Genomic DNA, 25,022 nt, shown 5'->3' with positions numbered 1-25,022 from the left:
CTTTACAAGATGAAAACCGAACAATAATAGCTCTCGGATTTTAGTGACAAAACGGCCAAGTTTGTGGGCCCAAAAAACCCGGTCATCACTGTTGTTTAAGCTCAGGCCTAATGCTGAATTTAATAATGTGCCAACGTTTTTTCCGATTGTGCCCAATGTTCAGAAGCGGTGTCAGCTATGCCGTAAAATATTAAATTTTCCCGACGTGAACGGTCCTCAAATTTATTTAGCCGTGTTTTCAGTGCAGCCATTCGAGGCGCTACGCTTTCCCCTTTGCTCTTGAGCAGGACAATCTTTTCTACCACAGATAAAGGGACCAGCTTTTTTTGATGTCGGAAACAGATACACAACAAAAAAATAATGACACAGCTGTTTAGCTAGGTGCCGTATTGCTAATATGTTTCATTCTTCCTTATTTACCTTATTGAAAACTTTCGTTTCTTGATGTTCATTTCCTCAGAAACTTCAGCAGATGTATGTATTTCTTCTGCTCAAGAAGAGAAAGCCAGAAAGTTCGCTTGCAGCTAAGTGTCAGCTTGCTCAGCTTACAGCACCCTCTTTCTGCTCAAATCTCTTTAATATTTAGTCTTTCAATGTCCGTTGAAACGTCAATCAAGGTTAAACTGTCAAAGACACCACACAAGCCCAAGCCTTTCTCTTAAATTCATTGCTACAGACACCGCTCCTGTAAACAGTAATGTCAGCGTTCTACGTTGACAACGCCATCAAACATGGCTGCCTGTTAATGTGTTTGACACGCCTAATCAAACAGAGAAGCGTCTACCGCCACGCATGCTTGTGAATTAGGAGCTTATTGGCATGAGTCGTCATGAAGAGACGTGTTACTCATTCCCTAGACTTAACTTTCACAGTGAGCAGATATATCATTAAGATGCCATGGCACGTGGAAAAGCGTGGGCAGCATCTCTTATACTTTTTCTGAAGTAAACCAGAAACATCTTAGGATCTCTCAAAACAACATAGCGACCCTTGTTGCGTAGAGGACGTTGGTTACTACGACTTTAATTTAACTGGTTAACAGTCATAGATATTAACAGTATGTGCCGAGAATATGAAACATAAACAAATATACATGGTCATTAGAAAGGCAGTCTTGTATTGATGAGAATATATATATATATATATATATATATATATATATATATATCTATAGTCTAGTAGATCCTCCGTGAGCGGTCACAACGTGGTTTATTTCGACGTTTCGGCCTAGAGTCTGGCCTTCATCAAGAATGATGAAAGCCAGGATATATATATATATATATATATATATATATATATATATATATAAGTCACCAGAAGAAGCGAACAAGCAAACGAAAAACGACGCTTTATTGCCAACGTTACGGCCGGGGACCAGCCTTCGTCAGGGCATACGTGCATATTACACTAACACGCACTTCTTAAGGACATAGCATGGGGGCCCCCAATTGTGAATCATCACTCTTAGCAATATTGACATACATGTTAACAAAAAGATATTCAGACATGCGCAGCATTTTGTTGATAGCGGAGCGGCAGCGCGCTATACAGAATATGGTAGGGCAAGGTGACTTGAAAGCAAAGATACAAATAATATGATGGACACTTGTGATATCGCAACATTTGTGAATGAACAAAAAAAGGCAATGCCATGGTAAGTTACGTTCGTTGTCAGTGAAATATACATGAGCATAATATCACCATTGATGTCGCAAATGTGGTAACAGAGTGTGCATGCATTCTGGTCAACTAACTAATGTGTCAACAATGACACCGCAACGTAATCACGGCAGTGTACAAACGTGTATGTGGGCTACAGCGGTTGATTTATCTGATCTGCCGGTAAAAACGTAAGCCTCCCTGGGTTTTCGTTTATTCCAGACGCTATGGCGTTAAATTCATGAATAAGAAAAGATTCACGAACTTCCCTTTCGTAGTGTGATTTGAAACCAGATTCGAGTATTGTGGCAGTTATGTTGTATTGTGGCAGTTATGTTGTCAAATCGCATGACAACGAACGTAACTTACCATGGCATTGCCTTTTTTGTTCATTCACAAATGTTGCGATATCACAAGTGTCCATCATATTATTTGTTTCTATGCTTTCAAGTCACCTTGCCCTACCATATTCTGTATAGCGCGCTGCTGCTCCGCTATCAACAAAATGCTGCGCATGTCTGAACATCTTTTTGTTAACATGTATGTCAATATTGCTAAGAGTGATGATTCACAATTGGGGGCCCCCATGCTATGTCTTTAAGAAGTGCGTGTTAGTGTAATATGCACGTATGCCCTGACGAAGGCTGGTCCCCGGCCGTAACGTTGGCAATAAAGCATCGTTTTTTGTTTGCTCGTTCGCTTCTTCTGGTGACTTATAACTCGACCGGAATCCAGGAAGACTTTCACTATATATATATATATATATATACATATATATATATATATATATATATACATATATATATATATATATATATATATATATATATATATATATATATTCCGTGGTTATATATATATGGTTATATATATATATATATAACCATTCTTCTTTTCTACGTTTGTTTAGCAATACAAACATAATGTCTTTGCAATAAGCAATATAAAATGCCACTTCCTTATTAGGTCCACCATTGTTACGCCACTTTATTGTACCTTCCTCATATTTATAGTAAGATCCTTATTGATTCAGGTGTTTATTTGATTTACGTGCTGGACAATCGTTCTTCTTTCCACCAGCAGCCAACATCCTAATACGACATAAACAAAATAATCCCAGTGATGCCTTTCTTGGCGTTTTTTATCTGTGTCATTCTCAAGCTTGATTGCCGCAATTGTTTTGATTTTCTTCGAAACATTTGACATTAATTAAACCATTAAAAAGCCTTACAAAACACCTGCAAAATATAAATATCTGAATTATGGTGAAAGTATAATTGTAATAATATTCTGGTTTCTTGGAGGAACGGGGAATGGTAATTCTTTCACGTCGGAACCAAAAGTGGGTAATGACCTTTTTTTACATTTGTTTTATCCTTACTCAGAAGCAGCCTAAAAACTTATGTATACTACCTGTGCTTATACTACACATTTCACTTTCTTATTGGGCATGAGTAGACCAAAGCTTAGCTCTATTGTTCACCAACGTTCCACTGAATCTGATCTTACCGACCACAGCATTTTGGTGAATGTGCAGGCTGATGTAAAAAGTACTCTGTAAATGCAGTTGTACTTTTAATGGTGTTTTGCGTATCTACAACTAACAACCATATCGTAGGGTGTTAGTTATATACACGAAAAACACACTTAAGCGTGCAAACTGCTTTACAGTATACTCCTTCGTGTGGAAAGTATTTTTTGATAATGACGATAGTTTATCACCTGAAGGGTGCGATCCGATTCATATAGTTCAAATTCAATCATGAAAAACAGCCATCACACAGGTGAAAACGTGTTCTCTTTGTTTCTTTGTAGTTTTAAGCCTCCTTGGAACCGTGGGTATGCATATAATGTTTGTTTTAAAGTCTTTGGTTTAAACTTTTGTAAGGCGTCTTTTTAAAACAGGCTTCTTATGTTGTGAGACGAAACAGAATAAGAACACCAGGTTGTAATACTAAGAAAAACCAATCATGAATGTTAATAATCTTTTCAAAATTCTAAATTATAGGCATTCGGTGATTTTTGACAATAACTCAGACACGTTCACAAAGTCTTTCGGGTAGAAACGCATACGCAATGATCGATTTTCAGATACTGGTTTCATGAGAAGATTAGATCCAGGTCGTTGTATCAATCATGAGAAATATCTCGGAGAAATCCAGCTGTAAAAAGGTAGATGAGGGAAATTTTTATATTTAAAAATGTTAGAGTGTTTTGTCGCAAGACTGTAAAACTGACGAGAGGGAGCTTATATTTCAAGGAAGAAAAGATCTGGCAGTGCTTGTACATTCAAACTATTGTTTTTTGTCATAAACTATGAAATATTCTGTAAACTTTAAGAACCTATTTCGTAAGCGAATAAAACAATAAAAAATGCACTATCGTGCACTTATCGTAAGCAAACACGCAGAGACACACACACCCGCATGCATGCACGAACAGCGGCCAGCGCATGTGCAGTTTTGTTCACCGTCTATATAGGCCATTAATATTTTGTACTTTATAAAGAGGTCTACATTTTTTCCTTCAACATTGAAGAGACACTGCATTATTGATACTGCATAAGCGAAAATGTATGACGTCGCTTGAAGCGTTAGAAGAGCTTATCTCAGATCCATCTTGTGAAAAGTTGCTGAGGTACACCCAAGAACCAATATCTGCGGAACGCGAAATAGTTGATAAATCTACGTTGTCGGTTTGTCTGGAAACGTAACTTCCAAAAAATTGACCCAGTGCTTAGTTTGCATTGCACCATAACTAATCAGCAGCTTGGCTAGAGGCAAAATTTCCGGAGCCCTCCACTACGGCGTCTCTCATAATCAAATAGTGGTTTTGGAACGGTAAACCGCACCAATCAATCAAATCAGCTTGGCTAGAAGCACAATAAATTGATAGAGCGAACACCCATATTTGCGGTGCAGCCAACGTCCTGCAAACATTTGCTGCTTGGTGCAGATTACATATCTTAGGGAGTGACACTCCCTTCACTACGCTATGATCCTAGTATTTTGAAAGTGCTCTCTAAATAATGGTGCAGCCCCGAATATATAACACCCATGTATATGGTCACATAACCTTGCTCGAATTCGCGATAACGTTCAGTTTTCTTCGCCCACAGTACTTCCAAGCACTAACAGTGTGTTCACAGCCTCAAATAGAAGATCACGATTTCGTAATTCTTCTGTTTGCTACTCAAGTAAAGGGCACGAAATGTGACGCTCTCTTAGGCTTATTTTCTAGTGGAAGGCTATCACTACTTTTTATCAAAGAGCAAAATATGACGCTCATTCACAACAATGAAAAAACGACGTGAGTTGTGTTTGTGTGCTGATAACCTTAAGGCACACCTTTCTGAAGAAATGACTCCGAAGATTATTGAGTTGTAATTTTGTTCAGCTCCCAATCACAATACGAGACCACGCTTTATACAATTACGTCTTGATTCCACACAAGGAAAAGCAAACAAGCAGAAAGAATGCCAGCCTAAAATTTCTGCGTTCAAGTATCCCAGAAGAATATTGTCTGAAGAACAAAAGAAGCAATGATTCCTCATAGTGCGAACGTCCGCCATTCTCCATACGATGTATCCTAACATTTGCAACGTTTTCAGCACTGTATCACTTTGTTTACTTGAACGATTTCTTATGAACGATTCCTGCAAGATGCTTTCATTCCTGCAAGTGCCTTTCAGTAGAGGCACGTTCTTTTAAGAAATACAATGCGAACAACAGGCCATAATTTTACAGAAAGGAGTTTCCAGCATCGATTTAAAAAGCTATTATAATCCCAGGAAAGTTGGCCGGGAGGTATTCTGGATATTGTTTTATTATAAATTTGGACGAAACTGACGTTTCATTTTAGAAATACTGGAAACTAGAGGTAACGAACACTTTTATTTACGAAGCAGCCAAGAATAAGCGTTCATGAACGAGGATGGTCTCAGGCCCCCATCACCAGCCTTAAATGATCATCGCGTTCGAGCTCACCAAGGCTTCCCTCAAACTACGTGAGTGTAAACTTTCTACCTTTGACATCGAAAGGTAGCAAGGCTGATAATTATAAGTGAGCCACGGCAGCTTTTTTCAAGAAGCAATGATGGAACAGTTAGCGCCAGAATATGAGTGCATTTATAGACAGAACATAAAAAAATTGAAGTAGGAAATACATAGAGTTTTAGCTAGCATAAGCGATACCTTGTATTTACAAACATTACTTTAATTATATCAGTATGACCCTGCTTTTAATTCACTGAGAATAGTATCAGTTACCTGGACGTTTGAAATATAATTTACTCATTATATTTTTCATCGTCACTTTATTTATTTTTATAATTATGTTGTCAAACCATCGCTGTTCAGTTTTCAGTCTCAAACTCTAACGTCAGTTCTCCAAAAGTTCAGGAAAAGCAAATTAGTTAGCAAAAAAATCAAACAAAGGACACTGGAAACCACTCTGCATGAACGTAAACAACTTACTGGCAGTGCCATCACCATAAGTCTATTTGATAATTTTCCCTTTCTGCCGGAAATTCTTTAGCCCATCTTTAAGTCACTTTCTCTCGTACTATACACATGCAGTATAACATCCCGGAATGCTCGGCACCTATTTGAATTGCTAATGCGCCTCAAGCTAGTACGTCCCATGTTTGGAACGTCCCCTTGGACGCTATCGCGTCCCTTTGCATAGCAGGCCTCTGAATTTCTTCGATATTTTCCGTCAAGCCGTCAGTGTCAGATACGTGACAAGGCGAACAGATTGAGCCGCATTTTCTCGTATAATGCCGCACGTATTCATGTGTTCAGCCAGCCACGACAGCCTCTTCTGACGTGACGTTCTGTTGACCCAAGCCTGTTTTGCACCTTCAATATAATTGTTTTTAAATCAGTTCCTTCACCTATGCAGCAGCTATTCTTTTGACTAGGTTCATCGGCTTATAAAAGCAGGCTTCTCTTACGGACCCCCGTGGATATATACAAGCACAAGCATATTGCAAACACATCTCGATATGGCCTTGCATGTAAAGTAAGTTTTTATACACTGGGCGGACGTCAGCGTAAATGACAGGGTAAACTCGAAGATATGTGTAATAATATTGGTAACTTTTCAACGCAAGAAGGTTACAGCCTTGAGCTTACTGTAACGAGGCACTTTGTTTTTCAGTCGCCTATATTGCGGCACCTGTTTCTATTGACACAAAAGAGGTTGTCGGACACTGACTGTTGAACCTTAATGGCCCTGAAGCTCCGAGATCTTGTTCCTGGATGTTGTAGGAGGTCAACTCTCCACGCTGATTGGTCTTCGTACTCTAGCACTGAGTTCATGTTGACTATCACACCATCATCACCAGCCTTCTCGTCTTGCAGTGGTTGTTGGCCGTGATGAGCTCGTCGACGTTTTTCTCCAGGCGCTGAAAAATGCTGCGAAGCCCCACAAAGTCGAACTTCTTGGAGACTAGACTCTCGTCAACTTCATTGATGATCTTAGTGTTGTGTCACCATCGATATGCCTGCTCCCGTGTTCAGCAGGCATATTATGGTCCGGCGTGGAAATCGGCCTTGGCTTGGGCACCAATGTATAATTTGAAGACTTCTTTTTCGATGAACCGGGTTTAAGAATAATACACCAGATAATTCGAGCAGCGTACCTTGCCGCGTCTTTATCCTAGTGAAAGAACCAAGATTGTCGTGCCAGATACGATAGCTCATTTAGTTTTTCTTCTAGCGCACGCTGCATTCATCCTTCTCAATTTTCGATGAAATGTAATGGCAGCTGAGCAGCATTGTATTTAATTCCGCAAGTAATCTTGTATAGAAGAAGCCGGTAAATATACACCACAGCATGCTAGATACCGTGCTGGTATGACGAGCCGATTTTACACTAAAAAGCTTAAGGAAGTTTCTGAAATGTTCTATTTTGAGCAGCCGGGCGAAAGAAATCTAGTTTCTCTCATAACCTAATCAATACTTCTGCGTGTTATTTTGGTGGTCCAGTGTGTACTGCGGTCTTTCAGGTCTTCATAATGCAGTTTTACTGAAACAGAATAAATGTAAGACGTAAAGGTCGCCATTTCTTTGTGCTATGCCTCTTCGCTTCTTCATCATATAAAGATACATTTTGGCACGAAATGCCACTTTGTGAATGGCGATGGCAGCTTCCTTATAAATTATGTAACTTAAGAAAACGGCATGTACCACGCAGTAAGTGTTACAATAAACAACAATGGACGGCTTGGTTTGCACCAATGGGTTTTTCAGCGTCATTGGATGATCGCCCGGCAGCCCATAAACGAAGTGATTCTTTGTAGTGCACATCTTGCTCGTCTCAGTGCTTTACCGAAATTTTCGCAGCAGTTGTGGAGTGTATTGCCCTGTACGTTGCGGTAATTGATGTACAACCTCACGAGGTGACGTCCGACTCCGGTTCCGGCGCTTCCACTACATCAAGAAAGCGAGGAAACACATCCAGCGAGCGCGATTACACTGAGCTGTACTCCGAATCTTGCGACGAGTCCCTCAGATGACGGCTTTCAACCTGTTCTGCACCGCAAGGCCAAGCGGCGAATCGTCAATCCATCGTCGGTGTCAAGTACCGCCACCGTGAAAACGGCGCCCCAGCGATGGCCCAATTACACCCTGTTCGTGACAAAGAACGCTACCGAAAGTCTGCGTGTTCTGAGCAGGCGCTTTCGCTTCATTTTGATAACACTGTGCCGAACGAGATGAAATACGTACGGCTAAATACAAGAAGAAACATCCTGGCTGTCGATGTGCTGCACCCCAGTACGCTGAGCACGCTGCAACAAGTAACACAACAGGGAAACATTGCAGTTAGTTCCATCATACCAGCCGATGGTGCGACCACATCAGGAGTCTATTAAAATATTAACACGGAAATCCCAAACGCAGACCTTCCAATACTTGTAAAACCAACGAGTCAACGTTATTGTGAGCGTTGGACGACTTATTAACACACGCTGTGTGAGAGTAACGTTCGAAGGTGACTGTCTTTCCACACACGTGAAGGTTGGCCATTTTCGACCACAAGTTCGACCGTTTATTCTTAAACCCATGCAATGCTTCAACTGTCAGAAGATCGGCCATGTGAAAGGCGTTTGCAGGAGCTCCACAGCGTGCCTTCGGTGCGCCGAACCACACACGGAAGACAACTGTAGCGCAACGACACTCAAGTGTGAGAACTGCCGGGGTGCTCACAAGGATTTTTCCAAAGATTGTCCGCATATAAAGAAAGAACTTTCTGTTCTGAAGCATATGGTACGAGACAGCTCAACTCACAAAAAAAAACGCTGCTGAAAAAATCTGGCGAAGACAAGGCCACCCGGATATTCTGGATATTGTTTTATTATAACTTCGAACTAAAGTGACATTTTCTCTCAAAAACTGCGGAAACGAGAGATAACAAACACTTTTTTACGAGGCAGCCAAGAAGAAGCATTCATATAACAGGAGGTCCTCAGACCTTGCCTTTTCTTGGGCACCCTTCACCAGCCTTAACTGATCATCACATTTGAGCTCATCGAGGCTTCTCTCAAACTACGGTCGTGTAAGCTTTCTACCTTTGACGAAGAGAAGTAGCGAGGCCGATAATTATTGAAGTGAACCATGGCAGCTTTTTTCAGGGAGCAATGATGGAACGAAATATGAGACAAATTACGAGTGCGTTTATAGACAGAACGTAAAAAATTTAAGTAGAAAATACACAGTTTTAACTATTGAAAGCCATACCGTGTATTTACATTCATAACTTCATTCATATTAGTATTGTACTACTTTGAATTCATTAAGTAGTATCAATTACCCAGACGTAATAGATGTAATTTACTTATTATAGTTATCATTGTCACTTTATTCACTTTTCTAATTTTGTTGTCAAACCATCGCTGTTCAGTTTTCAGTCTCAAAGTCTAACGGCAGGTCTGTAAACGTTCAGGAAAAGCAATCTAGCAAGCCAAAAAATCAAACAAAGGACGCTGAAAACCACTCTGCATGAACGTCAACAACTTACTGGCAGTGCCATCCCCATACGTCTATTTGAGAATTTTCCCTTTCTGCCGGAAATTCTTTAGCCCGCCTTTAAGTCGCTTTAAGACGTTATTGTCAGCGTTCGATACCTTAGTAACACATGCTGTGTGAGAGTAACGTTCAAAGGTGACTGTCTTTCCACACACGTGAAGGTTCGCCATTTTCGACCACAAGTTCGACCCTTTTATTCTTGAACCCGTGCAATGCTTCAACTGTCAGAAGATCGGCCATGTGGAAGGTGCTTGCAAGAGCTCCGCAGCGTGCCCCCGGTGCGCCAAACCACACGCTGAAGACAACTGTAGCGCTACCACACTGAAGTGTCCGAACTGTCGGGGTGCTCACAAAGCTTCTTCCAAAGAATGTCCGCGTATAAAGAAAGAACTTTCTGTTCTGAAGCAAATGGTACGAGATAGCTCAACCCACAAAATAGCTGCTGAAAAAATCCGGCGTAGACGACGTCACCGTCAAAAGTCATCACGTCGGACAGCTCCAATTTCAGGCAGTAAGTCGACGTATCAGGAAAGATTGCCAGCTGCAGTTTCAAACGCGGTAAACACAGACGTTGGAAACGAGCAAAGGTGCAGATCAGTGTCTAGAGAAGAGTGGCTGCCACTTACGCGTACACAACGTGCAGAAGAGCCGCCGCAGACGCCGTCTTCTTCAGAGCAAGCTGCTGCAATGGAGGACATGCGGAACACAGTTCACAACAGCAAGTGATAGTTTTTCTGCGACCCTAATTAACGCCATTCGCTTGTAGTTAAGCCACATGCACACAACGTCAGCAAGAGTGCATTGCAATTACTTGACGCTTTGAGTTCAGTACTCACAGCGCTTGAGTAAATAATGGCTCACCAGCCACTCTCTTTCAGAGAAGAGGTCCTAAAGGCAGCGATTCTTCAATGGAATGCGCGGAGACTGAGATAACGCATCGCCGATTTCTTTCGGTTCGTGTACACCAATCAGTTCCCCATCATTGTCATGTGCGAGCCAAATTTGCAGAACGAAATCAGATTTTCTGGTTATGAGTAATTCATGTTGTCTACAACTGCGTACAATAGCAAAGTTCTGATGTTTATTTACCGCGACCTCACCCACATTCATCATCTGGTGTCACCCGACGACAACAATTATTATATAACAGTGAACAAGAGACTTACCGTGACGGTTTTGGGTGCCTACCTCTCTCCGTCAAGCCGTTTCGACCATACAAGACTACAAGGGGTCCTGTCAGCAACTCCTCAGCCATGCATTTTAATCAGCGACTTCAATGCTCACCATCAATCTGGGGAAGTTCGAAGACCAATGTTAAAGGGAGAAAGTTGGTGTCCCTCGCCTCCAACAATAAAATTTTCTTGCTGAATGCCGGTGGTAAAACGTCCCTGCGTGCTTCAAGGTATTGTAGCTGCCTTAAACTGCCTTCGTCTCACGAGACCTCGTCAAGCATGCTGAGTGGTTTCCAGATTTAGAAACGCATGGAAGTGACCACATTCTAACTTACGTCAAAATCGAAGGATTCTCCCATGCTAAGATGCGCGATATCGTTCAGATAGTAGATTCGTTGAAATTTCAGTCTCGCATGGAAGAGCGATGTGAAGCAGAGATCCGTCGACAAAGAGGAGATAATGAAAAGTGCAATACACGACACTACGTGTACCCTCACATGCTCTCCCAAAGTAACGGAATTCGTCATCGAGTTAGAGCGACTTCGACCAATCCGACGGCGTGCTGAACGAAAATACCAACGCACGGAGGCAATGGAAGACTTACGCATTGCTCTACGTATACAAAAGAAGACTCAGCGCCGAATAAATGAACTTGTGTCTCAACGTTGGACAGCTTTTTGTGAGTCGCTTCATCCACGAAAACCTTTATCCCAATAGTATAAGACGGTACGAGGTCTCCGCACAAAACCCACTTAGTGGTCACCATTCAGGGCTCTCGCACTTTCTGAACAGAGATGGGACATTGACGTGACCGAAGACTTTCGTGCCAGAGTATTTGGGCCACTCGAAGGGCCCAATGGCCAGTTGCCCTCGACTAACTGTCCACAAGCACTCAATTCCCGCATGGGTATGCCTTTTTCTATCGTTGAACTCAGAGCAGCACTAGATTTGTGTGGACGCACGTCGGCACCAGGGCCTGATAGAATTTCTTATAAGGCCCTGTGTCATCTGGGAGAACGCGCAAGAATCTTGCTCCGTGAGTTGTACTACAAATCCTGGCAAAATGGAACGCTCCCGACAAGCTGGAAGACAAGTCTCCTAGTTCCGCTTCTGAAGCCAGGAGAGTTACCGTTGGAGCTCTCATATTATCGCCCGATCGCATTGGCTGGTTGTGTAGGCAAAGTTTTGGAGAGGATCATCTTGGGACGCCTGGAGTGGTACTTGGAGTGCAACAACATCTACCCAGATGCCATGGCAGGATTTCGGCGTGGTCGATCATCGATTGACAACGTAGTCTACCTGGTCAATTACGTCCAACACGAGAAAGGCCGTGAGCATCTCTGTGCATCTTTGTTCCTAGACGTCAAAGGGGCGTATGAAAACGTTACGCATGAAGCTGTTCTCACCCTTCGAAGATGTAGGAGTATGTGGTCAGATGTATCGCTGCATACGTAGTTATTTGTCGATGCAATCTTTCTTTGTGAGCACTGAAGACGGTCAAACCCCTCCACATTACAGCCACCGCGACGTCCGCCAGGGCGGCATACCCAGCCTTGTGCTGTTCAATATTATGCAAATTGCTCTCACTGAGCGTCTGCTAAGCACAGTCAGGCTATCAATGTACGCAAATGATATCGGCGTTTGGACATCGGCTGTAACATGCCTGCAGTTGTGAGAGAGAATTCAAAAAGCGGCCACTGAAGTATCACGTTACCTACAAAATCGAGGCTTTGAAATTTCTTCTGAGAAATGCGCCCTCATAGCTTTTACACAAAATCCTAAGGATAAAAACACCATAAGCATCACTGGTCAAACTGTACAATACGTTTTCTCGCACAAGTTTTTGGGCGTCATAATTGACAGGAATCTATCACGAAGTGATCACGTTTCGTACAGAAACGGTTAATAGACATCTGTAATATACTGAAGTGCTTTGGAGGTAAGACTTGGAGAATTTCTCCCAGTGCAATGCTGCAGCTTTACAGGGTACTTTTTCTCGGTTTCCTGTGGTATAGCTTACCGGCATTCACCAATGCAAGCAAAACAAACCTTCAAACGCTACAGATTGTTCAGTCCCAGGCACTCCGGATTTGCCTCGGCTTCCCTCGTAGTGCGTCGACAATGGCTACTATAGCAATCGCCGGTGACCACCTCATCACGACATATATCGACGGTGAGGCACTCAGGACACATGTAGGGCATACTGCTCGGACACACTTCCACCACCTAGCCTCTTTACCAGCAGACAGACCACGTTCGTCATTTTGCGGAACGGTAACGACGTATCGCGATTCTTTGCCAACATGCTTCACACCCGCCACCGGGCCTTCAACTGTTCCTTGGTGCCGACTCAGGCTAACATCAGGCTAACTTTACCTGGCGTCCAGAAAAAAGCAAATATGTCGTCACCTGTGCTTAGGCAGCTCGCTCTGCTGTGGTTATACGAGACGTATCAAGGCTGTATACACGTATACACCAACGGCTCTGTTTCACAGAAGATTTCAACGGTATCATTTCTTATACCAATAAAAGACACAATAAAAAAATATAAGACCTCCCACCTTACGACATCAACGGGAGCAAAGCTCACAGCTCTTCGTGCCACATTGCAACTTATCAGCGATCCACAGCCACAAAAATGGACAATTTTCAGTCACTCAGAGACGGCTTTGCAATACCTTCTATTACCTTTACACCACGGCCCGTACGAACTGCTGGTATTCGAGATTACAAAAAAAGACTTACCAATTCATTTAGAAATGACATGAAATATTCTTTCAATGGCTTTCAAGTCAATGTGGAATAACTGGCCATAAACGGGCTGATCGAGCTGCCCGTTCTGCCCATACTAAAATTGATCAAATATCAAATTCGCTCCCCAAAACTGACGCTGCACGGAAACTCCACATGCAGTGTTTATTGGTGTGGAAACTCCGCACCAATATACACATTTCTAACCAAGAATACGAGAAAGTTCTATAATACACATTTCTAGAATACACATTTCTAACCAAGAATACGAAAAAGTTCACATACTGTCGATTTTCGTAAGAAATTTCGATTCATAAGTGTAATACGTTTTCATCAAATATGGTAATATACGCAAGTAGGTAATTGTTACTTTCATGCCAGCTCTGGTTGCTTGCTGCACAAATATCTTGAAGCACACCAAAACAATTTTTTTTTCAATGCATGAGACGTCACTTGTCAGGGAAGCTGACATTCAAAGAGAGCACTGGCTTTGTTAGGATTGTAATATGGCCGACCTTTACATACATTCTTCACATTCTGCATCTTTAACCCTATATTCTTACAAGCATGATTACGTTACCCACATCAAATTGATGCTAAGAAGCCAAGGCCAATAAATTGTTTGATTCGCCTCCAGCAGCTAATTTCATCAGAGGGAAAATTAGTAGGGGCTGGGTGTTGACACAGTCGCCTCGCTACAGGCCACACCGTTTTCCTCTGCGCTAACCTAATTTGTGCAGTGCGCAGAGGTAACCTGGGCTAACTACACTGCCTCACTGCACATCATGCCATGGTGAAAACCTCTCGATGTGGGTGGAAGCTGTCGTCGTGGCGCTAATGCAGCGGGAAGCGGCTGCCTAGTGGCCAAATTTAGTCAGCAACTCCCTAAAAAAGGGCTGTTCCTTGGGCCTATCTTCGTGTTAAAAAACAAGATACACTGAAAGTGATAATCTACATATTACGCACCGGCTTCTTGATAGCGTTAGAATACCTGCGGGCTTTCTTTCTGTATCCGCGACAGGTTTTTGATCACGTAGGTGGGGTAGGATTGTTCGCGGAAACAATTTTCAGCCATTTTCGATACTATTATGAGCTCTAGGAAGCAAGCTAGTGACAAAATATTACTAATAAAAAAGGTGTTTCTGAGTATAGTAAGCTGTCACCTGTACGGAAATTTGTCTCCCGAATATTTCAAAATAGGGAACAAGTAAAAATCTCTGGTTTTCTTGCCATGAGTTCTATGCAAAAATTTAGTTAATTGGGCTTGCCCTCTTAGAAGAGGTGGCCCTTACGAGACTACGAGTTTGGGTTGCTTTTAAGCAGGTCGTGATCACCCACTGGCCAAACCACCACCAGGCCACGTACGGATGCACGTGCCCCTTTTTTCGACGCTCCTATAAGTGCAGTGAATGTGACACACTTCCTCTAGTCGTGCCCGGGCCTAGACCAAGCGTGTCTTCGGCATCGCCGAGCAACCAGTTACCGTCCCAGTCACCCTCCGGAGCAACAATAAAGGAATCATTCCACCGATCGTTGATAAAGTTTCTGCACGAGTGTAAGTTGTTTGCTTATGTCGGATGAGCTTCTAATGTTCTTATGTCTATCCCTTATGCCAAGTGGCAGTCTTTTGAATTGAAAAAAAAAATCTCAAAGGTGAATATTTTTTTGAAGCAACTTGACCCGGGCTCACTTGGGAGCCTAATTCCATGAAGTTTCGCACTCAGCAGTACTGGCGAGTCGTTGCGTGCAGCCCCTGAAACACCAATACATAAGGGGTGCATAAGGGGTGCACAACTCGAAAGAGGCAATGTGGCTGCGTGGTGTATGAAAACAACGTGCGCTTCAGTATCTACACACAGCTATCAGATTTGAAGATTGTTTCCAGTGTTTCGAAGTAACCAAAAGATGGAGAGTGCGGCAAAAATGTTGCTATGGCTAGTAGGCTCAAATTTCACATTTTTCACCGAGGCAATACTATATATTAGAAAATTCTCAGGCTGCAGCTCGCACGAAGGCACGTAACGCCGTTTGGCTGCCTCGTCCCACGTATTAGCGGCACTTACGCGGTCGTAGTCATCGAGCCAGTCGTCTACGTCTTCTCACCGAAGACCAGCGAAGAGCGGGAGTTCCCGCTGATGTCCGTGTATGTAAATAGGAGGGGCAGCTTGCGGCGGTGCGTGGTTGATGACATCAGCGCCGGCAGGCTCGGTCTGGGACATGCTGCCTGACTGGGCGCAAGCGGTGGCCTGAACGAAGCTCCAGGGGGTATAGCGGGCTGCGGGATGTCAGAGGACCGAAAATCCACCTCCACCACGTATGAAGTCTTGGTAGTCTTGGCTGCGTCAGCGTTTATTTGAGGAAAGACCTCGCAAAACGAACGGGCAGAGCCAGTACACAGACGATGACGACGATGATGACCCAGAGTTGCAATGAGGACAAAGAGACAAGATCATGATAGTGATTGTGATCATGCAGGGATGAGAGACGATGTAACAAATGCTAACAATATATATATATATATATATATATATATATATATATATATATATATATATATATATATATATATATATATATATATATATATATATATATATATATACTCATATACGGTGAGTGAGGGTGACGCCAGTGGTAAAATCCAACAGAGCGTCCATAACATTGCTCTCGCAATAAAAAGAGAAGAATACATAGACTTTAAAAGTCAGAGATTCAGGGACTCGTACTTACTTTTTTATTTTCTTTCAGGCCCTAGCGTGCGGCACAACTTCATCAGTAAAGTGGCAGTGATGGCAAAATTGACAGGTTGCCCCGATTCCAATCTGATTTGCTACTGTGCTATAAATGAAACAAAAAAGGAAAAGCCTGAAACACTGGCATGAACAATTGACACAATGTTAACACGCAATAATAATGAAAACTAACAAACAACGAAGTCAGTGTTGTGTTTTGTCCACTTTTATTTCGTCACATATACATTACAAATACTACTAAGAGTTGTTTCCTTGAAATCTTTGTGTGTTAGTGTTCTCTGTTCATTGTTATTATGCATGCCGCAGAAAAATAGACTCTTTGTTTTTGAATTTTTTTTACATATAATTCCTGAAGGTGCCCTGCAACACGTTTTAGCATTATCAGCAAGCGTGGCTGATCGGTAGCGGAGGCTCCGGAGAACAAGTGATGGACATATTATAGCACAGCACGCAAAAATACACACACAGTAAAATCTCAAAATTAGTTAAATTGCTCTCTTCTCTCAACAGACGACGCTACTAGCTCAAAAGTCACTCGTCACAGCCATTCTATCAGCCATTATATGATTTGGACATGACCAATTCGGTTCTTACTGGGGCCGCCGTGGCAGACCATGACTTGTACACGCGTGGGCGCACGATCAGACTGAATAACCACGAATTTGATAGGGGAAAAACGTAAGGTGCTTAAGGTCAAGAGGTGCACGTGACGTATTTTCTTGCACCGTGTCATTCTTCCCTGCTTGACTTACAGTGCTTTCGTTGAAACCAGAGAAGAGAGAATGTAATTTCAGCGTGCGACAAATTTTTGTAACTCCGCTCGTAATGAACGGATTCTAAAAATTACTTCAACGGTGATTTTGTGACACAATGTGCGCCTTACAATTCATTCTATTGCTACTTGAAAAAGTGTCGCAGGGTTCCTTTACATGAACACTCGGTGACAGAGAAATATAAGCACTTTGTTCAGTGACTGGAACTCTGCTTCATGGTTACTTTCGAACAAATGTTATCCTAGATAAGGGCATCACTAAATCTCTAGGCAAAAAAAATTGATGGTGGAGCTCGTACACAGTTTCACCAGCGACAATGGATGCAGCTTCTAAAGGAAATTCCTCCGGGCATTTTGATATCGTGACTCTGCTCATCTTCAGTTTTCATATTCCCGTTTCAACGCCCTTCGCCAGGCAGTCCTACGCAGAAACAACCATTCCTTGATTCGTGTATACTGCCACAAACAGTGCGCGCAACGGGCACATAGGAGACACGAACACGTACAAAACCTCAATTCGGGAACGCAGCCAAGCAAGCAGCGATGTTACTGCCGCATGCTTTCAACCGCATGACATCGGTTCCCAGTGAATTTGCACAGCGGACTCCTCCAGTCTTTAGCGAGAAAACCCTGTTACTGCACTGTTTTTCTTCCCTATTCTATCATTCCGTTCAACTTAACTTTTCTACTCGGTGCGCGACTTCGATGATCTCCAACACATTCTTCATCGTCTTGGCCATCTCTAAACTCCTGTATTTTTCATACTCCACTATAAATACTTGTGCAGATAGTGCATGTCAATAAATATATGCCTGCGTAATTCTTAAAATGCTACAGTGCTCGATTGCTCAGCGGGAGGGTGTGAGATCAAATCACGGCAGCGAATGTCGCACAGTGATGCAGACGCAGTGACTGACGACGGCGTACGAATATTTAGGTGCACGTTAAAAACACCAGTTGATCCCGATTTCTCGACTATTTGTGGCATTAAACACAACGTGGTGGTTTCGGAGAACAAAACCAGAACAAGGCATGTGTATTTAAAAAATTTTGCAATTAATTTGTTTTTCCAATGCGGGAAGTTCGAGGAAGGTCAAAACTTCCAGTGATCATTGTCGTTGCAAAAATAAAAAGTGACAAGTCGAGCAATATGTGATTGCGGAGATCTATCGGGCATTAAAACCTCTCTAAACACACTCCTATTGGTCGGAGTGGATAAGCAAAGCGAGTTGGCTGAAACAAACTTTACAGCTGGGCCAGTTGCCTTGTGAATCGTGTGTCTTACGCTACGGTAGTTATAGTGCGAAAACAGAATGGTGACAAAGAAGCGAAAGGCAGACCTATGTCATTGTTCTGATCATGCTCTATTATTACTGTCATGTCATAACAGCTAGCCCAAAGCACCACACTTTTATCTTACTCTACGTCACGGTCATTTCAGCACTACAAATTTAGCAGTTTTTAGCTGGTTGAAGTTGGCTCAAGTGAAGCAGCGTGTTAAGAGCAAACGAACGAAAAGGGTGTGCAGTACAAGCACATGTCGGCTGCACTACCCTTCTTGCCCCATGTCTTCGAGCGTACACTCTCCTACAATCAGTCCAAATAGTCTTTTGCAGCTCCATACGTCAGTCCACTACCTCAAATGGTCAATTTGACAACTCTAAATGTGCGCTATGGTTGCAGGCGAACTCAACATGCATGGTGCCATTGAAGCGAGAGTCCCGTCTTTGCGAAATCTAAATCTTTAGGAAGAGAAAGAGACAATAAAATAAAGTCATTGCTAACGGGCAGCTGTGCGACAACAGAAATGAGGAAGTGTTGCACAGGCCACAAAACGACTCTTCTTTACACTTTCTTCGTGCAAAAGGCTACCAGAGTATACGAGCAGAATGCGTGTATTGCCGAGATTCTATGTCGCCTGTACCAAATAAGTGATCAAATTGTGCAACTAAATTGACCTTTAGAAGCTATGGTACTATTCCCACTCCCTCAAAGCGAAACAAGGCTCCCATAACAAACCAGAAAAAGAGAGCCTTGTTATGTGCTATGACTTAAAAATTGACCTCGCCTCAACTGCCGTTAAACTAAAGCTTTGTGCGTGCTTAAAATACCTCGCAGATAAGCAACTGCTGCAGGTGGCCTCCTGACTCAAAGATGTCCAACGATAATGAAGTGACTTAATTGTTGAAAAGTACAGCCAACACCAATCAATTTTCTATAATACAGACCATGACGCGATGGTTCTCGCAATAATTTGTGAGTATCTGTCATGAGAAGAAAAAAAAAACTCTTAGAATCAGAAAACATGCAAAGGTATGAGTGGCTTCTAGAGAAAGTGCAAATGCAAAAAAAAGCTAATCAATTTCTTATGGCTGTCTCGCCTTTAGCGACAGCCAAAATAAAAGTACGCGAGCGAAGTGCGGCGGTTTCTCGCTCGAGAAAAACACCCAGACATTCACCGCCAAATTCAGTGGCGTTTCTATAGAAACTACTTGTACGATAGGTTTGGGGAATGCACACCGACATTTTCACCTCGGCCGCGTGGGTCCTCTATCTAACCAACAATGCGCGTGAACAACCACTTATCACGGGCTCTTTGTGGCAGTTCTGTTGAGAAAACAGATACGGGAAGTAGTTTTTTTCTTCAACTCATTCGCTTTTATGAGAAAACATTGTATTTCATTTTTCTCAATCTATCACTTCCAGTCAGTGCGAGGTGCCGTGTGTAAGGGTGCTTGTGTGTCACTCTTTCTGTAACGTTTGGTGTCTTATACCTCTTCGCATGTGCACGTTTAGATAAGTACGAGTGACGAGCAACGCCTTCGTAGCTTTCCTATGCGCGTCCGTGTGACCACTCCTTCAATTTGCTCGAATATGCAAGCGATGTGCGTTCAAAAATAGACCTTCGACTTTATACATGGTTGTGGTTCAAATTGAGAAGTATATTGGACACAAAAGGTGTTGGAGGATATGTTTATTTAGAATAAGAGCCATTTACCTACCCCGGTAAATAACTAAAAATAATGTTGAAACAGCAGGCACAGCAGGCATTCAAACAACAGTTGGTGATGCACTGTTGTAACTTACTTTTCGCCGCTTAGAGTTCTGTATCTCTATGTTTATGACAATAACGTAATAAAACAAAAAGCAGGGTGACTTCATTGTAGCGGAAATAAATCACAACGACACAGACACAATAAATGACGCCTTTCAAACGTTCTGCAATCGAAGACCGAATTCCCGACGGCCAGCCAAAACGTTGTGGGAGTCACAATTGTTACTGCAACTTCGCCATACTTTTTTTTATACTTACCAAACTTCAAGACCTGAAAGCGTTTATAGCTCAAGATTTTCCGGTTTGTTCCGGGTAGTGACTTCAGATCTCATCATTTAGCGATCAACGCCATTACCAACGCCCGTGGCAAGTACCACTTTTTGTTGCTTCATAGGCGAATGCTTGTCCAAACTACCGTTTCTATTTTTTCTTTAAACTTCACCAGTAATGAGGCTTTCCGTGCAAGCAGTGCCGTTTTCGTTCTTAGCTCTGCTGATACATTCTGCCGCGTAAACCTACCTCGTGTGCCAGCCCAGGGTTTTCTTTTACCCTGATGATTGTTTCTGCACGACGTTAACGGTTTATTTTGTAATCACCCGAAACTTTTCCGAACTTTGATATCCAGTGTTTTTGCAGACGCTCACAAAATAAAGAGAATTACAGGAGCCAATTTAACGCCGTAAAAAGAAAAAAATTCTTCTTTTAGGACAATTTTGGGGCAACAGCTGAAAAATAGCTCTTCTGCACAAGTTGCGTCTGCTATCTATATTTTTTACGTGTTTGCAGCTTCGTTTTGTTTGCGTTGGAAGCCTTTCTATCACAGTGCATGACTAGGGCCTCAAGAAATACGGTGAAGCATTCTTTGCGTGTTTGTTTGTCGAATAACTTCCTCTCGCTGTAAACTCCTTACTTGCATCCTGGTGAAATCAGAATGCGTAGACTGACCGCTACAATAGGAATATGGCATCAAATTCAAACTACTGACCATAGGACTGCTTCATTTCCAATATGATCATTAAAATTGGCAAAAACGCATGAACGGTGTTCTTGGTTTGGATGAATATTCTGCCTTTTAACGAGAACATTGAAAACGGCGGCAGCCTGTAGAACAACAGCCGTGAAACGATTAGCCAAAACGATGAATGTGAGGCTCCAGTTTTAGAATAGTACATCAGCCCTTTCTTTCGTCATGTGACCTACAGCCAAGCTATTTTTAAACTTTTCTTTAAAACTGTTGCTTCACTGGCCGCGATATTTCAACGAAGCAATGGGTGTTGCAGGGTTTAAACCCCGTGGCATGCGTAGTCATCATGAGTCTGTGAAGATCAGTGTGCTACACAAAAAATAACAATCCTCCACATCTCTGCTTGTCGGAAGCAATCTGTTTTACTACCCAGTCTACAAAATTTAAAAAAAAAACACGAAGCATTCGTGCTCCTTATCTGTAGCATTGGTTAATTACCACATATCTAAAGATCCTTATCAAATTTTCTTAAATTATTTAGCAATATTTGACAAATAACGCGCGTGACACTGGTGGAAGTGCTGAGGCGCAACCGTACCTAATGCTCCATACTCCCACTGGAAGCCGTTCATCTAGCTCGGGAGCATTGTCACCCAATGCAACTCCCGTGCACCGGTTCAGTCGGCGGCTGATAGGCCTCGCTCTAGAGTTCACACCTTCCACGGAACCTCGCAAGTGCCGATTTCCTCTCCAAATGGCCAACGCCAGTCCACAACCGGTGCCCCAAGGCCCCCCGCCAACACACCCTTCACAGGTAACCATCTTTCAACCGCTCGTTCCCGATCACTTTAGTGGTGGCGGCCATGAAGACGTGGACGACTGGCTTGAGCACTATGAGCGTGTCGCCAAGATTAATCTGTGGTCTGAACAAGAAAAGCTCTCAAGCACCTATTTCTACCTTTACGGTGGTGCGAAAATTTGGTATGAGAACAGAGAAGCCAGTCTGTTAACTTGGGGCGACTTCCGACAACAGCTTGTCGATACGTTCACCAATGTCGATCGACGCGACCGTGCGCAGCAGCTGTTGGAGCTACGGGTTCAAAAACCCAATGAAAGCGTTAATATGTTTGCTGAAGATATGACTCGTCTTTGTCGTTGAGCTGACCCGATGATGAGTGAAGACAGGAAGTTGAGCTAACTCATGCGCGGCGTTAAGGAGCAACTTTTCGCCGGGCTACTGCGCCACCCTCCAAGGACCCTAGTTGACTTTATCAAGGAGTCTACTGCTATCGAGAGGGCCCTCCATCCACAATGCAGGCAGTATCATCGAATGTCTAGCAGCGCCACAATCAATGCTGCCGCCATACCTGAGGATCAAAGCTCCCTGCGAGACCTCTTTAGGGAGATAGTTCGCGAAGAACTGCAAAAGTTCCGGAATCCAGTTGCTCAAACCCCGTTGCGTCCGTCGCTGAACTGGTACGCGACCAAATCCGCCACGCATTTTCTACCACTGGTCCGGGTGACGAGCACCGTCCCGTGAGCTATGCCGATGCTCTGCAAAATTCACCATCTGGTACATCGCTGCCATATCACCCAGTGCCGACGGCCCCTTGGTCACCACCGCAAGAGCAGACCCTGAGCCGACCACCAAGCGAACCGACGTACCACCAGGCGTCCACAGCAGCACCGTGGACATCGTCGCAAGAAGGGAGGCTCAGACGTCCACTGCTGCGAAGAACAGACGCATGGCGCACAATCGATCGACGTCCACTATGCTTTAACTGCGGAGGTGCAGGTCATATTGCCCGTTATTGCTGGCACCGCAGTGATTCGTTCCGCACTCTTCGAACATGGTCTGGCGATCGACGTGCGAACGAAGAATACATAACACGCCGGGAGGATGCCTCTTTCCATGGAGCCCGTTCTCACTTTACGAATACCATACTTCTGACAAGGAGGTAATACCTACCCGCCAGCCAGGTTTGGGACGTCAAACCCGCTCTCCTTCTCCCGCTCAATCACCTTCGTCACACCGACGTACCTCCGCGGACCTTAACGCAAGAAGGTCCCCCAGCCCGCGCCGGGAAAACTGAGGGCGGCGACCTCCGAGGGTAAGGTTGCAGGCCATGAGGATGACGACGAAATGCCCCCATTTCACGACGCTGTACATCCGACAAGACCTGAGAGCGACGAAATTGTGACCACCGACCTGAGTGTTTTTCTTGACGGCCAGAAAATAACAGCCTTAGTCGACACCGGTGCCGACTTTTCTATTATCAGTCAGGACCTTGCCATCCACCTCAAGAAAGTGAAGACGCCGTGGACAGGCCCTCAAATAAGGACGGCAGGTGGTCAGTTATTGATGCCCTCTGGAAGATGCACAGCGAGAATTGACATAGGAGGTTCTTCTTTCGTTGCGTCGTTCGTCGTTCTCGCCGCATGCTGCAAAGATCTAATTATTGGTATGAACTTATGAGAGTATGGTGCCGTCATCAATATCCCAGACAGTTTGATTAATTGTGCAACAGTTCGGGCGCACCTAATTGTACACAGGCATAACCAAACCAATAGCGTCTAACTGATGACGATGTGGTTGTCTCTCCTCGGTCATGCACGCTTGTTTCTGTGGCAGCCGCTGTACAGTTTGATGGCGAAGGAGTAGCAGACCGAATAACTCCGGCTCCTCCGCCAGTGTCGCGGTACAGCGCGAACCAAAGGCAGATAAACGTTGACACAGCGAGGAACAGCAAGATCACCTTCATTACCTTCAATCAGCCAGAGCTCCACTACCTCGTGTCCGCCAAATCCCCTTATCGTCGTTTTGGTCCACCAGTACCTACGCGTCAATAATATTAACTGTATATCCCGGGTTTTTTAAGCTGTTCAAGTACCAATACCCATTTTGGTTTTAATGTCTAGTCAAGCGCTTATTAATTTAGAATTGATACCACATACGGCGTCTTCAGAGGCTGCTCTCAGATTGATTAGTCACCATTCTTAATGAATCTTGACGTCTGCACCGTTCTTTTTTTTTCTTTTGCATGATAAGCAACAGCAGTCCAGGTGCTAGGTGCTGGAGCATCTTCGGCTTGTCGCATGGTCATCTTAGTGCCGTTTTCTATTGCGCTAGCAATTAGGAGCGCGTTTTATATCTAGGCGTGCATAAATTGCGCAGAGACAAGAAATAGATGTCATTTTTGAGCACGTTTCCTCTTTTGGAGGTAATGTCCCACCGCGGTGGTCTAGTGGCTAAGATACTCGACTGCTAACCCGCAGGTCGCGGGATCGAATCTTGGCTGCGGTGACTGCATTTCTGGTGGAGGCGGAAATAATGTGGGCCCCTGTGCTCAGATTTGGGTGCACGTTAAAGAACCCTAGGTGGTCGAAATTTCGGAGCCCTTCACTACAGCATCTCTCATAATCATATGGTGGTTTTGGGACGTTAAACCCCACATATCAATCAATCAATCATTCAATCAATCTTTTAGACGTGATGAGCACGAACGATGAAAATTTTATGACTGTCATTGACCGATAACGCCACTCACAGATTTCAGGTGCCTTTTATGCAGAATCTAACTATGAAGCATGACGTAAATTGAGAAACATCTAAAATCATTTTGTCCATGTGGGGTTTTCGTGGATTAAATGTACTAAGTAGACGAGGAGTTTTCGCAGTCCCGAGCAACAAACGCATGCTACATCTGCAGTCGGGACTCGACTCATGACGTCAAGTTCATCAGAATGGTGTAATTAGAAAAAAGAATTGAGTTGCTCCTACTGCAGTGTAGATGTGGTCTCCTATTGTAATGAAGCTGATTTTCGAGAACGCGGACACACACAAAGCATTCCTTAGACGTCATTAC

Source organism: Rhipicephalus microplus, unplaced genomic scaffold (genome assembly GCF_043290135.1).
Source record: "Rhipicephalus microplus isolate Deutch F79 unplaced genomic scaffold, USDA_Rmic scaffold_19, whole genome shotgun sequence".
NCBI classification, from domain to species: Eukaryota; Metazoa; Arthropoda; class Arachnida; order Ixodida; family Ixodidae; genus Rhipicephalus; species Rhipicephalus microplus.
Note: the sequence above shows the minus strand (reverse complement) of the source record.